The sequence below is a fragment of the Podarcis bocagei genome (assembly GCF_964188305.1).
Source record: "Podarcis bocagei genome assembly, chromosome: 4".
NCBI classification, from domain to species: domain Eukaryota; kingdom Metazoa; phylum Chordata; class Lepidosauria; order Squamata; family Lacertidae; genus Podarcis; species Podarcis bocagei.
This window is the reverse complement of record NC_138128.1, coordinates 17,201,749-17,217,464: the sequence shown is the minus strand read 5'-3', so window position 1 is coordinate 17,217,464 and position 15,716 is coordinate 17,201,749. Positions and strand designations below refer to the sequence as shown.

The 15,716-nt window shown below is 40.8% G+C and overlaps 1 protein-coding gene and 1 long non-coding RNA gene across 15 annotated transcripts in view; one reads left to right on the top strand and one right to left on the bottom strand.

Annotated features, from left to right (window-relative positions):
• The window catches only part of MECOM (MDS1 and EVI1 complex locus), a 468,901-nt gene that overhangs the window by 269,421 nt on the left and 183,764 nt on the right, over positions 1-15,716 (bottom strand). The gene's annotated exons all lie outside the window — the stretch shown is intronic.
• On the top strand, positions 751-13,721 carry LOC308585182. 2 transcript variants are annotated; one of them, XR_014007124.1, is made up of 4 exons: positions 751-969; positions 2,123-2,184; positions 3,082-3,241; positions 13,609-13,721. It is a non-coding gene; the product is annotated as an uncharacterized lncRNA (long non-coding RNA). The 2 variants fall into 2 exon arrangements; XR_014007125.1 differs by having other exon boundaries at positions 2,123-2,233.

Genomic DNA, 15,716 nt, shown 5'->3' with positions numbered 1-15,716 from the left:
GTCATAACAATAATAAATAGAACATACTTAGCTGATTGGGAAAGTCATGAATCTTAAGAGGCTGTATAGTATACATGGAGATATATGCCATGACTTACTATGGTATCTTAAGTATATTTATCATAGTTAAAATTGTTTTATTTATTTCTTTTCTTCCCCATCTTTGTCCAGCTTTTGTCCAATAAGGTGATCATATGTCTAAAACCATACTTGTGGAAATAATTTCAAAATACAAAGTGGGAAATTCCGTTCTTGTGGAATTGGTCTTCCACGTGAGCAAAGAGGGAGGAGAGAATATATTGGGCTGGTTTTCTTTCTCTTTCATCCTCCTCACTTCATCCTCTTCCTTGCCACAAGTGACAGCTGTGCCCATTGATGATCAACAGGGGGGATGTGAAGAGGGAGGGGAAAAAAGCCAAACATATTTCACCTGCCTCCGTTCAACTAGAGATGCAAAGGCCCAGAAAAAAAAAACACCAGAAAAATACTGTATGTGTGCTTTTTTTCCAAAGACATGTTTGGTTTGGTTTGGTTTGGTTTGGTTTCAGAATATGAATAAAAGTTGAAGACACTGTGTATTCACTCCCCACCAAAGGATATCAAAAAATTGCCTCTCTAACACAAGAGCAAGATACATTTCTGCCTCTAGGGGGCACTGCCTTTGTCACAAGAGAATGAAGAAGGATTTTGTGTCTTCTTTGGTTATGGGCTTCTCCTTGTTGTCATAGTTAGCGAATCTATTTCTGTCTTGACTAGGCCTCAAAGAACTGGTAATGGAAGAACCTACAGAGTAACTGAATTTTGTTGCAATCCAATATATTCTGCTGCAAAGAAAGAAACTGGTCTATGTTAGGAAATACACCAAATGAAGAAATAAACTAACATGTGAAAAGATGACCCTGCTGAGCTAGAGCTGGGCACATATGGTGGCTGGGAATGTCTTAACTTGGTCATCCCAGAAAATCTAGGGTAATATTGTGCACTTAATTATTAAACCACTGAGTTCAGCTAAGTGGAAACTTTAGATATAAATGCAGTATTTTCCTAGACAGATCTCTGAGCTGGATCTTATATTTTTTATATTATTGGCACTAAATTATTACTTAACCTTTGACCCTCCAGATGCTTATAAAATGCAAGTCCCATCAGCCCTAGCAACCATGGCTAAGCAAGATTTTCCAGGCTGCATGAAGCATTTGACAGTTCAGAATTGGGGAGGCTTGCAAGTGATCCCTGACTGTCAAATGGGTGGGGAGCACCAGCAACATCATAGCAACCAGCCTGCAATGTGGGGCGGGGGGGGGGAGGGACACACATTCCCCTAGATCTTTCACAGTCCTTATTACAGCCTCTCCCCCTGATCTGAGCCACTTGAGCAGATGTGTCCCACCAATGGAATTTCCATTTCATCTTTATGTAGACAAATCTGCTCCTTTCTGGCCGGGTTGCTTTTAATTCCTCCATCATATATTATCCAATGATCCAACAGTCTTGCAAACTTCAAACTTGTACCTACATATCACAACCTACTATGCTTTGTTTCAACTCACTTCTTGAATTTCAAGATGAAGCATGTCATGTCTGAAGCTCCATCAGCTGCATTAGTTCACCATGCTGAAATCCTTTGAAAGAAACAACTTGTGTTGATTTGAGCAACAATTAATCATCACATAAATAGAAGGGATAGTAGTTGCAGTTGATAGGGAAAATGATAGTTGGTTTTGTTGAGAAATTCTCCATGTTAGGTTCTAGTATTTGAAAGCATACCTTTAATTTTTGTATGAACACAATATGCCTAAATTGGTACCTGGCTGCTGTTGAAATGAAGTCATATTTTGAAGAAAGCCCATCACATACATCCAAACACTAACACGGTCATGGATGGGGATACTCAGTTAAATAGATGTTTGTCTAGAAGAGTCATCATCTGGCTAGCATCTCTGCTGAATGTTTCTAAGCAGCTAACTGATGTATACTAAACAAATTTGGTTTGGCTGCAGCTAAAGCCGCCCTGTGGAAATTCTCAACATACATTTGTTTGATTGAGCTGTCATTTTCAGTTGATCTGCTGATGATCTGTGTAACTTTGTTTAAATGTCCTTGCATTTTTTTCTTTATACAGCAAAAAAGAAGAAGAAGAAAAGAGAAAAGAAAGGCACGCTTTCTGTGATGGATTAAATGAAGGTGAAATTCGAGAGTTACTCCTGTTTTCGATTTCTGTGTTCCCAGACAGGTGGGTCTGGAATGACAAAGAACTTCATACGCCAACACTTGAAAAAACAGAATAGAGTAGATGCCCTTATGATTTAAAACATCCACAGATGTGTCAGCTTCCAAATGCTCCTGTTTTAGGAGTCACTGGAATCAGTAACTGGAACAACAAATATTATTTATATAAACTGGGGTAGCAAAAGATCCTAACCTTACAGCCACACATCAAAATCTTTGCACAGGGAAAAGCCATCATGCACACAGCACTTTACAGTACCAACTATTTTTGCTCCACAGAAACCTCTGTGTCTGCATTTTAATCTACTCCAGTTCTCTTCTGCCATTGCTTCAAGCCATTGCAGTTTTCGCACCCTCAATACTACATCCTCATTATACCACTAACTCTGCACCCCTTACTTATGCCCTCTATTTTGTCTTATTTGGCCTTCCCCCAACTACTTAGCCTTCCTGCTACCCCTTCTCTATGCCTCCCGGTAGTAGCTATGGAGCAGGTCTACTACCGGAAGGAGTGTATGAGCAACCCGCTACTAACTCACATGGCACATCTCATCCAAGCCCACTATGCATAGGTTTGGAAAAAAAATCAGTCTAAATATTGAATTATGTACAGTGGTAACTTGGGTTACATTACGCTTCAGGTTACACACGCTTCAGGTTACAGACTCTGCTAACCCAGAAATAGTACCTCGGGTTAAAAACTTTGCTTCAGGATGAGAAGCTAAAGTGGTGCTTCAGGTTAAGAACAGTTTCAGGTTAAGAACGGACCTCCTGAACGAATTAAGTACGTAACCAGAGGTACCACTGTATATTTTAAGCATTTTCCTTGATTTTTTTTTTTAAAAATTCTAGGATTCCACAATAAAGCTAGGAAAACTCTAACAAGGCATTTCCAGAGGTCTTCAGACTTTGACCATCATTTGATTCCTTTAAAAAAATTCTGATAGACATGTTTACTTTTTAACATCCATGGCCGGAGGATTTCAATACACAAATGCAGCAAATCAGGGAGGTATGCACTCTTCACTTGTCAGGAGAAAACTGTTTACATGAAAATCATGATTGTGTATGATTAGGCTGAAGGAGAAATACTTTTTGTGTGTGTGTTAATATTTATTACACCAATGACATGCCAGGGATAGACACGGAAACATTTAACCCACAGGCAGGTTAGTAGGAGAGCCAACAAGGTCCTGTCCAGATTTTTCATTGAACATTCAGTCTTATTTAATGGCAATTAGAAACTAGGGGGAAGCTGCTGTTTGGGGAAATATAAATACAGTTCTCCAGCATGCATCCTAACAGTTGGATATGCAAGGAAGCTTTCTAGCTCATGGCACTAGAGGCCTCAACAATCTAGGATTTCCCATTGTAAAGAAAGCGAATTGAAGCTGAAAGGCGCAGTAAGGCTTGCTCTAGCTTGCTTTGATCTTCACATGTTTTCCATAATGCCTATTTGGGGGAAAAGAAAAAGATGCCCCAACAGAGATCACCAACGTGGTCTTCATTGGTGATCATGGTCACTATGGTGCCCATGGTCTCTGGTTTGGGGGCCCTCATGATTTTCCTTTTTTTTTTTTTTTTTTTTTTTGCCTGCAAGTGGGATTTTCTGAATGGGGGGGAGGATGGGTTGCTAAGGCATGCCGTGTGTGTGTGTGTGTGTGTGTGTGTGTGTGTGTGTGATTGAGAGAGATGCAGTTGGCCATAAACAGAGGCAGAGATATATGTTGAGCATGTGTCGTGGGAAGGCAGAAGCTAGGAATGTGGGTCTGTGTATGTATAGCCTGAGAGGGAGTGATGCACTTGGGCAGAGAGGGACATGTGAAGTGTGTGTCCGTGAGTGAGTTTTTAACCTGCTATATTAAAAAATATTAAGGAAAATGTTTAAAATTGGAAATAATTAAGGATAAAGAAATTACAGACATGTATAATATAATATATTATAAAAGAACCAGGGGAGGAAATGGAGGGAACTTAAAGGATCTGAGTTATCCCAAAATATGGATTGAATATGGTGTGAAAATGTTTTATTTTCCTTTTCTTTTTTCTTTTAATTGTATTTGTTTGTTATGGTTTATATGATGATAATGTTTAAATGTGAAAATTAATTTAAAAATTATAAAAAAGAGGAAGTGAGAGGAGGAGGAGGAGGATCAATATTGTGTGAGCTCCACAATCAGGACCAGCTGACTTCCCATGGCAGCCATTTTGTGACTTGGGCCCACAGTATTTTCTCAAAATTCAAAGTGTTCTCACTGGTCCAAAAGTGTTGGCAACTGTGTCCTACACCCATGTGCACAGTAACTCCTTTGTCAGCAGCAAAACGAGGAGACTATCCTTTTCTCCCTACACCCATAAAAAGGGGAACACACTAAAATAAAGTGACCAGGGCTCAGGAACCGTAACAGTGCTGCTAAAAGAAACCACCAAATAAGAGTTCAGGGACACCACTTTATCATGAAATGGGTGAGGGCTGCTCTGCATACTTCTCTGTGGGAAAAGCATAAGATGTAAACACATAAAGCGTGTACCTGTGTCTTAGAGCATTAACTGGGCCACAAGACCCAGAAATGTGTACATGAATGTTTAAAGGTATACACATCTTTACATCCGCAGAGTTGTTACCATTTACTTTTTCCATTTTCATCCTGACTCATCCTCAAATGAGCTCAGGGCACCATACATTGTGTCCCACCTCACTCCTACTCTGCTTTTGTCCTCACAACAACCCTGTGAGGTAACTTAAGCTGAGAGATTGAGTCAACTTGGGCCTGTGTGGGAAATATGAACCCAGGTCCCTCTGGACTTAAGTCCAATGTTCCAGCCACCTCACTATGTTCCCACAGACATCATTATGCTGCAAGCCTGAGAGTGGCTAAGGTGCATGTGCTTTTCACTCTTCCCACCTTCAAGTATTCTGATGTTCAGTTACATGGGGGTCTTCTTATTGTCCTTTACAGTCCCTGGTTCAAAGTGGGAAAAGACACTTCTCAAGCCATCAAGGTCCCAGCTCACAGATTCTGTCAGGACATTTGAACCCAGTTGCTTCAGGAAGGAACCTGAAGGGTCAAAAGACACATCCTGCAATAGGTCTCTCTCTCAGTCAGGCCTCTCCATCCTCCTCAGAACGCAGAGGCTGGTCCTTGGAGGGCCCTGATTGGTTTTCTACAACAGAGAGAGTTGGGGTCTGCGGTTATAACCACAGAAATGAATCAAGAGAAAGTAGAATAGACTTTATTTTTTCAGTAGGTAGAGATTACTTTAGAATTTTAAACACATACACATACACACTCAAACACCCTGCCAGTAGAAACTAGCAGAGCAGGGAAGAGTCTGGGCCAGAGAAATTTTTTCTTGGAAATTACAACTTTTTATGAGCTGGAGATATTTTGTTTTTAATGTGGGGAAATATTACAAAATGCAAAGGGGGTGGTGGCTTGCAGTAGGTACAGTCCACTTTATCACCTCATTCTTCTGGATGTGCAGAGCAGGAGATTTGATCACAGGCCTTCCCAATCCAAGTCCAACTCTCTAGTAACTACAACTACAACTGTAGTTACGGTGTCCCATTGCGCCAGAAGCAGTTTAGTCATGCTGGCCAGATGACCTGGAAAGCTGTCTGTGGACAAACATCAGCTCCCTCGGCCTGAAAAGCGAGATGAGGGCCACACCCCATAGTCGCCTTTGACTGGACTTAACCATCCAGGGGTCCTTTTCCTTTACCTACAGTACAGGTTACAGTTGTACCTTGGATCTCAAATGCCTTAGTTCCCGAACAATCGAAACCCGGAAGTGAGTGTTCCAATTTTCGAATGATTTTAGGAAGTCAAACGCCTGGCATGGCTTCTGATTGGCTGCAGGACGCTCCTGCAGCCAATAGGAAACCGTACCTTGGTTTTCAAACAGTTCCGGGAGTCGAACGGACTCCTGGAACACATTCTGTTTGAGAACCAAGGTACAACTGTACATGAATTTTTGTGCACACTCTCACAGAACTATGTGTGTCTTAACAACAACCACATGAAGACCAATATCTCCACTGCACATTTATTTCAGTCACTTTCCTGAACATATGCTGAACCTCCCCAACAAAGTTAAGCCAAGGCATGATTGAATAGAAAACCTTCCCTTACTAGCACACACATTAGTAACCTTAGTGACTTCTTCAAGGCCAATACAGAACTTTATGGCTGCACAAGCATTTGATTTCAAGCTTCCTGAGGTTGTCCTGTGCCCTTTAAAAGCATTATTGTTTGCAGAAATCTTCTATTGAAAATTCACAGTACATTGATAATATTTGTCGCCTACTGTTAAAAGCACAGGAGCACAACCCAGTTTTTAAAAGTTGGCAACCCTATTCCCAATTCCACAGGCCTGTGCCACCATTGCATCTTAAAAAGCAGAGACATCACCTTACCAACAAAGGTCCGTATAGTTAAAGCCATGGTTTTCCCAGAAGTGAGGTATAGAAGTGAGAGCTGGACCATAAAGAAGGCCGATCGCCAAAGAATTGATGCTTTTGAATTATGGTGCTGGAGGAGACTCTTGAGAGTCCCATGGACTGCAAGAAGATCAAACCTATCCATTCTGAAGGAAATCAGCCCTGAGTGCTCACTGGAAGGACAGATCCTGAAGCTGAGGCTCCAATACTTTGGCCACCTCATGAGAAGAGAAGACTCCCTGGAAAAGACCCTGATGTTGGGAAAGATTGAGGGCACAAGAAGAAGGGGATGCAGAGGACGAGATGGTTGGACAGTGTTCTCAAAACTACAAACATGAGTCTGACCAAACTGCGGGAGGCAGTGGAAGACAGGCATGCCTGCATGCTCTGGTACATGGGGTCACGAAGAGTTGGACACGACTAAACGACTAAACAACAACAACGTGCCACCATTAGGTAAGTGGTAATCCAGGGTAGCAAATGGATGGTGCAAAAACCTATCTCTGGACACCCATACAGTTGAGAATCTAGATATTAGCTTCAAGTGACACGACTAACAGCACAACCTATGACTGTGACACATCTACACAAAAATCAATCAAAGAGAAAGATATTGCTGATTTTTCTGTTGCTTTGACCTAGCTGAGAATCTGTCCCTCTACTGAGCTTGTGACTGCTCAAATGCTTAGTATTTTGTTCTCTAGACATACAGAATCTGAACTGCAAAGCGAAATCATGAAAAATTCTTCTGAATAAACATAATAAGGGGGGCAGAAAACAATAATTAAAATGATCTTCATCCTCAATTCATTAATTGCCTTTCACACAATTGTCTCGAAACAAAGTACAATAAAAAGAGCCAAAGCAAGTTAAAAATACCAAAAAAACCCAACACCACTGATACATTTAAAAGAGAAATATCTTCAGAAGTGGGAAAAAGTTCCCAAATAATAGGGAAACTGAGATTTCACTGATACTTTTTATTTTTATAAAAAAAAACCTACTCTAAATCCTTTCAGATTATCCTCCCTACTCCACTACCACCCATAGGTCTTGATCACAAAAGACAAAAAACACACTTTGAATTTTGAGATGATATCTTCATTTTTTTCTTGTTTTCTAAATCTTAAGCATTTCAGATGACTGTGGGAGGTGTGCCACTACTTCATTTCCCCTCTCAAATGGCTAAAAAATATTTCATTTTTACACTGCTATTAACAAAAATATATTTTTATGTTGGCAAGGGGATTATGTTGGAGGGGAAAGAACTTTCAGCTATTTTCAGGGCTTGTTTTGTGACTGTACCCATTCTCCTTTTTCTGCTACCTATGATAGCCATTGTGTGCTCGCACCCATGACATTTTTATCAAAATATGAGTACTGGCACCTAATTTGTACTTTAAAAACAAACAAAAAACTCTAGTTATATTACTGAAATACCTAAATTAGAAATTCAGTGTGCACTTTTCCTTGGAGTATAAACTCCACTGAACACAATAAGATCTCATTGCAAGTAAACATGCTGCCCAACTACTATCAAAGCTTCTGTCAGGCAGAAAATGTGTGTTTATTTTTACTTAAATGCTGCACTCCGTATTATTTCTGCTTCAAACATAGAAAAGGGAACTTAATGTGTAGTTGAATTAATCTTAGAGGGCCAGCTCCCTCTAGTGGGTTCCTATGTTGATGGCCCTGGTAGGATAACCTAATGGTCACAGTGCTCTGATTAGGGGTGGGAGATGCCACTTCAAGTTATCACAATTGCCCAGATATAGTATTTCATGGGAAATTGGAATGGTGTTGAAAATTGTAATGGTCACTGGGGGTGGGAGGACATCTTTGGGTTCTACCTGAGAGTGCCCAAGCGTGCCGTATGGTGACACTGGACTTCCTTCCTCATTCTTTTAATTTCAAATGGGCAATTTTCATCATATGATACACAGAATACATAAAATTCTCAGGAGGAACTGCATCCAGCTTTTGACCAGACCCAGCTTCAGCCAGGTGGTAGCCTCATGTGCTTCAAGACTATCTTGTTGGACTTGAAAGTGTGCATAAATCAGAAGTTCGTTTGATAAAATTTTTGGCAACAAAGGAATGGGATAGAGACAGCCAGCAGCCCATTCCAGTCTTGGAGATTCAGGTGGAGAGTATTGCTGGAGCACTGGAAAACCAGGGAAGAAACCTACACATCTTTGCCCTGCCTTAGTAACTACTGTCTATTTAATAATATTATTTTAAATATATTATAAGCCTCATTCAGAACTTTGGTTAATAGGAAAAGTATAAACATTCTGATCAATTAATTAATCCCTCCCTCAACTAGCAAAAGCAAAATATATGCATGTGCCAAATTTGAATAAAATAAGTACATATTGAATCAAGTAGCAAGAATTATAGACTCCGCAGCTACTAAGGGAAACTAGCTCAAATTCCATGTGTCAGGAGGGAAACTATATATTTTTAATTATTATTATTCTTTTGGAAGTTTCGTTTTCTCAATGAAAATGGAGTCTATTATTACTTCTACATTGGCTACTGCAGCAGAAATCATATCCAGGACAACTTCCTCTTAGGAAGCAATAGTAGGAACCTGTCAGTGCCGAAGACAGATCTATGTCTCTAATTCTAGCATATAACCATTTTTGATGATGTGATTGATGGATTTGATAAGCCCTTGAACCACAGCTGCAGCTTCCATTCTGTTATTTGGGAAACCATCCTGAAGTATGGGCATTGTTTACCACGACATCCAGAGCACCCCAAACCATGCTAGCCTTCCTCTTATCAGAAACAATTTGTTAATGCTGATTAAAAATATAATCATTATCTCCTGTCTTTATGGGGAATGTGTGTTGTGTCATTTCCCCTCCTTCTCTTCTCATACATAGTTTTCTAAATAGGCTCAAGGAAAACAGAGTCAATAAAACTAATAAATTTAATGGACCTATTTTTCTGTTGTGGTGGGGACAGAACCCTGGTAACCGGAAAAACTGGTCTAAGATTCGAACAAGGGACACAGGCACAGGGAAGAGAACCACCTATCAGGCCAGAGTCGTACCAGAGTGAAGCTCAGTATTGTGTACACTAAGTAGAAGAAGCTGCCCAGCGTATCAGAGGCCACACTAACTCCTTACATTTAAAACACTACCATCGGTGCTCTAAAAAAAGTCACATGCATCTTCATTCCCCACTGACAGCCAGTTTAATCTCTAACCAGATCTGGCCCAACTGGATCTGACAGCTGTGGTTCTCAAAGCTGAACTGGTCTGGGCAGCTGAGTGCCATTTTGGATCTTAGATTTGAACATGATTTCAGTAAAGAGGAAGGGCGTAAATCAGGAAGAAGCATGTGGCTCAGACAACTTACATTTTAAAACCCAAGCTATGGTCTGGAGGCACGTGAGGCTTCCATTTTACTGAAGCAAAACTGGCCTGAGTCTGGTTAGGGCCTAGATGGGTAACTATGTAGAAATCAAGCCCATATTCTTACCATGACTGTGAACAGTCATGGCTGTAATTTGTTAAGGGTTCTGAGAGTGGTTAAAACACCCCTATTCCCCTCCCAGAACTACAATTCCCAGAGTTCCTTGGGAAAGGGGATTTATTGTTAAACCACTCTTGAAATCATTGCTCTGATTACCTGAACTGGAAAACATAGATTTCAGGTCTGGACTAAGGCACCATGGCCACAAGTAGCTCCTTTCTGATCCTAATAGTACTGACAATTCAGTCTTTAAATTGGGCTCTCTCTTTGGCAGTGATAGCTTCTGCTGCAAAAACAGAAGGGAAAGCTACAAGTATGTGCATGTCCTTTCTTTGGATCCTGGCTGTGCTTTCTAATGGGGTACTTGCCATGGTTTTCCTGACAGGCCAGTTGCCAGTTATACTAAAAGCAGCTATCATGACCTTTTGGCTTCACGCGTTGCCAATACCTATTGTACAGGACTCCATCTCTGGCACAGTTTGGAAGAAGGAAGTTGTCCTTCAATAGAGGCACAATATGTGAAACATGGCTGACAACTTTTCTCTTTAAACAGAACAAATCTTTCACTCACAGTGCTGCCTTTATTCCAGCTACAAGGTTGGAGTCTCCTTGAATCTGTTAGAAACCATTCCCGGAGAGAGGAAACAGACACTGTAAATGAACCATGACTCAGTACGTTCCCCTTATACCTGCAAATATCCAGTGGGCTCTAAAGAGGCATTTTCTGTTGGGCCTCTTTTCCTCAAACACAAGCTGTTACTCTGAGTCATTTGATTTTTAACTAATTCCAGCTATTTTCCATCCTTCTTTGGGAAAGTTTTAAATGTGCTTTCTGTTCTTCTTGCCTCCTTGCTAGTCTTTGTTTGATTGATCGACGAATAGATTGCTGTTTTCCTCCAAGCTAATAAACGAGAAATTTACATATGTTTAAAGGAATGAATATGTGCAAATGAACATTTGCCATTTCTTTTTTATTTCCAGCACAAAATGGCAACTCAATATAATATGGTAAATGTGGTCTCCTGGGAGTAAATCATAAAGAAAACCACCTCACTGCCATTTTCACAGTCTCCTGCCCTACACAATCACTCCCTTGTATAAAGGAGTGGGTTGAAAAAGTACAAGGGACATGAAAAGTATATGAGTTTGGGTTCAGCTAAATATAAGGAGAAGCCTTATGCTATTCTCTCACATTCTCTTCAAACTATAATAAATCCCTCTTCTACAACGCTTGGAAAAACAGATCACTTACAGGTGGTGTAAACCACTAAGATATCATGATGACACCAACACATGCTAGGGTCACAATTTGCCTAGTCCTCACTTTCTTAAGATGTCATAATGTGGTGGGGAGGAAACAAATATGGTCAGCAGTGCGGGAGAGTCTAGAACAGAAACCACATTTGAACCAAGGAATTGAAGCATTGAGTAAGTGGATGACAACAAGAAGCCACTTACATTTATGAGCATTTTTCAGATGTTCTAACAGAAAACAATAGGCTCATTTCAGACACGGAAATGAATGCATGTAAGATGGATGCTGAACCTGTCGCCATCATGGCACGCCATTTACATGTGAAGGGCTTTAAAATGTATGCAAAGGAGTTTATAAAATGTAAATACATATGGATTTACAATATCTTAACATATTCCAGTGTGTCTAAAGACGAACAGTATGAACATATGCTAATTGTCAACTGTTTTGCCTACTGTTAACCAAGTGGCTGATGGTTTCACCTTGTCCAGGTGATCTTCCCTACATATACTAGGCCCTCCCTTTTCCTTATTTTTTATTCACAAATACAAGACACAAATACAAGATGGGTGACACCTGGCTTGAGAGCAGTACATGTGAAAAGGATCTAGGAGTCTTGGTTGACCACAAACTTGACATGAGCCAACAGTGTGACGCGGCAGCTAAAAAAGCCAATGCAATTCTGGGCTGCATCAATAGGAGTATAGCATCTAGATCAAGGGAAGTAATAGTGCCACTGTATTCTGCTCTGGTCAGACCTCACCTGGAGTACTGTGTCCAGTTCTGGGCACCACAATTCAAGAAGGACACTGACAAACTGGAACGTGTCCAGAGGAGGGCAACCAAAATGGTCAAAGGCCTGGAAACGATGCCTTATGAGGAACGGTTAAGGGAGCTGGGCATGTTTAGCCTGGAGAAGAGGAGGTTAAGGGGTGATATGATAGCCATGTTCAAATATATAAAAGGATGTCACATAGAGGAGGGAGAAAGGTTGTTTTCTGCTGCTCCAGAGAAGCGGACACGGAGCAATGGATCCAAACTACAAGAAAGAAGATTCCACCTAAACATTAGGAAGAAATTCCTGACAGTAAGAGCTGTTCGACAGTGGAATTTGCTGCCAAGGAGTGTGGTGGAGTCTCCTACTTTGGAGGTCTTTAAGCAGAGGCTTGACAACCATATGTCAGGAGTGCTCTGATGGTGTTTCCTGCTTGGCAGGGGGTTGGACTCGATGGCCCTTGTGGTCTCTTCCAACTCTATGATTCTATGATTCTATGATTCTATTCTTTCCTCGTTTGCCCCATGTCATTCCTTAGCCACAATAGGCATGAAACACAGCATGCACTTTCCACGCAGGTGGTAGCTGATTATTATCTCAAGGTAGTTTTCATCCTATAACTCCTATCTACATATGTTTTTAAACACCACAGTGTGTTTTCAGCTAAATCCTCTTGCTATCTTGAGTCGTTGAAATGTCTGCATTTCTCTCTGGAACTATGAACTGTACCCACCACTGGAGATAACTGTGCTGTGCAAAATACCATAGAAACAACTCCTGAAGCTGTACTCACAATAATGAAATGTGATTAGAATCTCCACTTCATCCATCAGCAAGTAAAGAGAGGGTGCAAACAAGTCCCATTATTTAACCATTCTTTACTACTCTGATTGTGTGTATGAAAGGATTTTTTAAGGGATGACAAATCAAACTAAATTATTTGTAATATGTTACAGTTAAAGATAAGTTACAGTGTTTTTGTAAATCAAAACAAAATGTATTTGGGTTCTGCATCCTTCTGGTTTTCTGCAACTTTCTCACATTTCTCTGATGTGAGATATCAGATTCTGTGCTGTTAAATAACCCACTAATAGCCCCTCCCCGCCGCATTCAAGTTATATAGTTTAATAATGGGCATTATTATTAAGCAGGTTCTGTCTGCCTGTCTTCTTGCCTTTCAGTCCCCGCCCAAAATTTGGCACAATGAACAGGTCACACCTACACTTGAGGACATGTGCACACCCACAAACATGTAAGTGGTTTTGCTGCATTTAGAAAAGGAAAAAGAGTCAGCATTGCATTTGCTAGTAATGTATGTCCTCCACGACTCTATTTCCCCCCAACTTGTATACTTGCCTAAGACTGGTCATTTGTTACTTGCTACTTCAAATTGATTTCCTTTTGCCTTTGCTTTTTTTTCAGCCACAAGTACAGAGAGCAAACAGCACAATTTATACCAGCCATCGAGAACCAATCATTAGATAACCAATCCTGTTACTAAAAATGTTAGAAGTAAAACAATAGTTTAATTTTAACTTGGCTTTCATTTCTTGCTTTACTACAAAAGGTTCAAAGGAAGGCCAAACATTAGAACTCAGTGGCTGCTTAAGCATAATGCCAATTCATACATTACAAAAGAGGCGCAGGAACTGTTTCATAGTGGCTTCCATCTGAATACTGGAGAAGCGTAGAACACATGGACTAAGCCAATTGTATGAGACCTTCCCACTCCTTAGAAGCCCACACTCTTAGGTGAGTATTGAGTGGATTGGAGAGGCCCATGTAATCCTCCAACACTTCACCCTGCTATTCAGTCATGAGCGGAGCTGCCCCAAAGCAAAGGACCATAGTTCACTGGTGGAGTATCTGCCTTGGTGTCTCCAGACAGCGCAGGGAAAACCAAGGAGAGCCACTGCCAGCCAATGTTGACAATACTGAGCTAAATGTGTCAATGATCTGACTCCAGATAAGGCAACATCCTATGTGGTTCCTAAAACATTCTGCCTGTTGCAGCCCCTAAATGCCCACATCCCACTACTCTGGCACCATCCAGACAATAATCCCTGCCTATATCTATTTCCCCTGATGGTACTTCATGAAGCAGGGTCACTTCATGATGATGCATGGTGGAACAGTCCATGGACACAGAACATGGCAATATAAACTTGTCTTTGTTTTTGCAATTGGTTTGCATTCAGCAATTTGGATTTAAATCAAAATACTAGTCCAATGCAGAAGGACAAATAGCTCAGTGGTAGAAGGCACATTCTGCACGCAGAATTTACCTGTTTCTATCCCTGGCATCTCCAGCTTAAAGGACATCAGGAGGGAAGCTGGGAAAGACTGTAGCCCAAGACCTTGGGCAGTACTGCTAGATGACCAGATTCATAAGCTGTATGCACACATGAGTGCCACAAGCAGGGCTGAAGTGGGGTAGCCATGAGTCCTACTTTATCTTGAATGCATCAATCACACTATCTCCTTTGAGTACAGAGACTCCATGCAGCATCGATTCCCAACAGTGGCATCCTCCCAGAAGATAGGGTTGCAAAGGTGCAACAGTAAAACTGGTAGCACATTTGCAAAGCTAAGCAGGATCCGGTATGGTTTCAAATTGGATAGGGGACCATGTGTTGAGATTCCTACATTACAGCGGGTTAGATTATATGACCTTCAAGGTCTCTCCCAACTCTACAATTCAATGATTCTATACTTCTCTCGATTACAAGTTTTTACACATAACTCCATTCTGCTCTGTTTCTGCATTAATCTGTGCTTTTAAAAAATGTTTCTGTTAACATACATATTTAAATATGTATTTCCTCCCCAAATAATATTTAAATGTGTCTTATGATTTGTTTAAACTGCTAAAAACTGTGTCAGAGAACTGCATAGTCCTGTAGAGAGCTACATTCCAATCCACACATTAGTCCAAGATACTGAATTCCTCAAGCATCCCTCAAAATGTTGCACTAGGATCGATTGCCTGCAGGTGCTCAGGTAGTCAAGGGGGTGAAAAAACTTGCTTTGAGTGAAGTGTGTCTTTAATTTTAATCCATAAAAAAGAACCCTATGCTGCAAATAGCAAAGGTCCGGTAAAGACTGTAGCACTGGAATAGGTAGATAAATGACTCTGTACATATACACTGACAAACTGGACCTTGAGGACTTTTAACTCAGGGAAGAGCACACTCCTTTGATTCGTCAACTATGGGCAACCATACCTATATTATGATATTGGAGAAAGCACCAGGCAGTCCAGAATAGCTATTTTAGCTGAGCCAAGTCTAAAGGAAAAGTAGTTCAAAGAGTTGCATCAACATCTACATTTCGGATGCCTCCAAAGTTCAAGTGGTCTTAGTCAAGGATTCTGAGCTTAATTGTTAAGGAGATACCATGGACTCGCCTCAAAGGGAGTGTCCAACCAAAGGCAGGTGCCATCTTTTCCAGCGGAGTGTGTGTTCATGTAATTTTCTGTCCTTATTTAAGATTCATCACTAATTCATCTCTCTCTGTCTCTGCTTCTGTCT